The following is a 3,144-nucleotide window of genomic DNA, read 5'->3' as shown; positions in this document are numbered from 1 at the left end:
GGCACGTGGGATCCTCCCAGACCGGGGCGCGAACCCGGTTCCCCTGCATCGGCAGGCGGACACGCAACCACTGCGCCACCAGGGAAGCCCTGTTTCATTTTTATAACACAGTTTTCTAATAATCTACATCAATGAAGAGAAAGTATTCAATTAGCATATCTCAGTTTAGGAATATTTGCTGTCATATGCACTAAATACAAATCACTAAGTTAGATGCTCTTACGAACAAGACTTCATTGAATAATCGCTCTTTAAAGTGGGTATTATCATCATCTTCACTTTACAGTTGAGAAAACTAAGGCTCAGAATTTAAATAAATTGCTGAAGAAAGACAGATTATAAGGGGCAGAAGAGTCAGGTTTTACACACAGATCTGAACATAATAAGCACCTTTAAAAGACACTGTGTAGCACTGATGATGAAGTGTTCCGAGTCAGGTTAACTGGGTTCACATAGCAGCTCCTCAAACTACTGATGTGAAGACAGAAAATTTATTAAATGTCTCTGAACCTCATTTTCTTCATCTGTAAAATGGGGATAACAACTGTCTCATAGGGTTGTTTTAAGTATTAACTGCAATTATGCATATAAAATATTTAGTGCAGTGCCTGGTCCAAACTAAGTGCACAATGAAAAACAACATGATTGTCAAATAAATATTATATAATACGTATTATAATATATATGGGATGTATATGTGTGTGGGGGGATGTGTGCACCATAAACCTATTTCATCCTCTTCCACTTTGCCGACATCTCGTGTTGTCTGGGTAGAGCAGTGGTTCTTTGGCTCTCAGGAGGCTTCTGAAGTTATTGTGGTTAGCATCCCTTCGCACATCATCTACTATTACATAATCAAAACCCCTCAAAAATGGAGTCCAAGTTTTAGGTGACCTTTGAAGAGAAGCTGGTAGATAAAATTATGTTGTTATCATTGAATAGTTGGTATCTCACTCCTCTGCTCCCCGCTGCTGGCTGTCTTCTTTTCACATTCATGTAAAGGAAAGACAATAGGAGGTAACATTGCTATAATCAGCAGCATCATCACCAATATCATTCCTACACCAACCACTAGTGAATAGTTACTCCACACCAGGCATTGTGCTGCATGTTTTACATGCTTTATCCTACTCCTCACAAAATTCCCATAAAGCAACTCAGACACACCAGATGGTGAGAAAATTGAGGCTAAGAGAAAGAACAAACTTATCCTATATGGTTATGTCTAGTGAGGTTATAGCAGCAAGATTCCAGTGCATGTATTTTAACTGTCAAATGCTGAAGTAAGTCTACATAAACATATATATATATTATATATATATATATTCATATACATTTATATTTCCAATAGGTACATTTCTTAAGAGCAAAAACTCTTTGTGAATCTCAACAGTAGTGATGGATATTAAATTACTGAAGGTGGCACTTACATGTTTGAACTACCCATTTTCTAATGGTTTATTACTTATGTTGTGTTTACTTGCTGGGATTGATTGGATGGTTCCAATTCTCCCACTTCTGCAGAGAACACCTGCAGTTAAGGCCGAACATTTTCAGTGTTCACTGAATGTTAATTGAACAAATGAGTAAATGGATTAAATTAAATTCCAGCTGCACTGATGTAGCTGCAGGGTCTGTATATAAATGACACTTTTAAATAATTGGTGCCATTGAGAATGGAATAGCCAATTCTAGAGACATGTTTTTCCCCATTACATCAAGACATAAGGAGAAAACACAATTCATGTACCATTAGATCTTTTAACATCAGATCTCATAATTTTTCTCAGATGTGCCGAGATCTGGCAAAAAGGGTGGGAAGCGGAAGAGCCGTGAAAGCATCTCTATTTACTAGAACACGTTTAAGTTGTAAATCACAACATTATAGCAAGAAAATAATTTCAGTGGGTTTTACTAGCCAGGAACATGGTGATTGCAGAGGCCTCTGTGAAAGTCCATGTCCCTGAAACACTGATTTCACATTCCATGTTCCCAACCCAAATCCATTTTTCCTGGTCAGAATGAGCCTGTTAGAGACTTAGCAAAAACCACTGACTGTGAAGAAAATAGTAATCTCTCGTTCACCGTTCAAAAAAATCATCAAGTTTTATTCTATTGACTGAAAATTATATGTGGCTATATTCTTGATCACCAATATTCAAGTCATATGCTTTCCCCACTAGGTTCTTAAGACTGTATATGGAAGTGCTTTGGGAAAAGTGTAGTCTTCACTTACTATAAATGTGATGAGAGAGTCTTGGAAATCTGCATAAAAGAGCATCACAGTCTAAATGTCCTTTGTAGCCACTGAGCCCTGTTTTCAAATAATATCTTGCGTAACCTCAATGTGAATGAGAGATGCAACGTAAAGCTGCTTGAGTTCAAAACAGAAAGTCTTCACACCTTGGGTCTTCCAACCCATGTTTCCTCAGAGGCAAGAGGATTCTGAGAAGATAAGAAACCCCAGATGTAGGCTGGGATCTGTAACCTGACAGCTATCTGCCTTCATTTATATTTCACTTTGCTTGAGTTATAAGCAATTTGAATTTGAATTCCTTTAAGTTCAAACAAACCTCAGTCCTCTCAACTCACTACTTACAATTGTCTTGCCCAAGGATGATGCTAATATTTATCAATATATTTGAATTTGGGCCCTTTTATGACTCCTAATGCTTTTAACTGGAATTCCCTTTAGATTGGCTGCTTCCTATTTTTTTCCTTCCAGAAAGGATTCAAAAGAAGGAAGAAGGTAAGACTGGATGGAAATCCAGATCTACTTGGACAGAAATGGTGCAGAAGCAGAGGAAAATCCAGGGAGTACACCTACTCACTAAGACTGTTCAAGGACTAGTCTGTCTTCAGCACCTTGGTTGAGAGAAAAATAAAAATAACCATAGGGCAACCTGTGATCCAGCCAAGTTCCAGAAAAGATTCTATCCCTTACCAGTAACAAAACTTACCTCTAAATTTTACTCTCTTATTGTTCCTTTACCAACCATCATCTCCTGAGGAATTCAGAACATTAGATGCTAGAACAACATGGAAATCTTTTTTTTTTTTTTTTTTTTTCTTTTGCGGTACGCGGACCTCTCACTGTTGTGGCCTCTCCCATTGTGGAGCACAGGGTCCGGGCGCAGCGGCTCA

This window comes from Physeter macrocephalus, chromosome 20 (genome assembly GCF_002837175.3).
Source record: "Physeter macrocephalus isolate SW-GA chromosome 20, ASM283717v5, whole genome shotgun sequence".
Classification (NCBI taxonomy): domain Eukaryota; kingdom Metazoa; phylum Chordata; class Mammalia; order Artiodactyla; family Physeteridae; genus Physeter; species Physeter macrocephalus.
Note: the sequence above shows the minus strand (reverse complement) of the source record.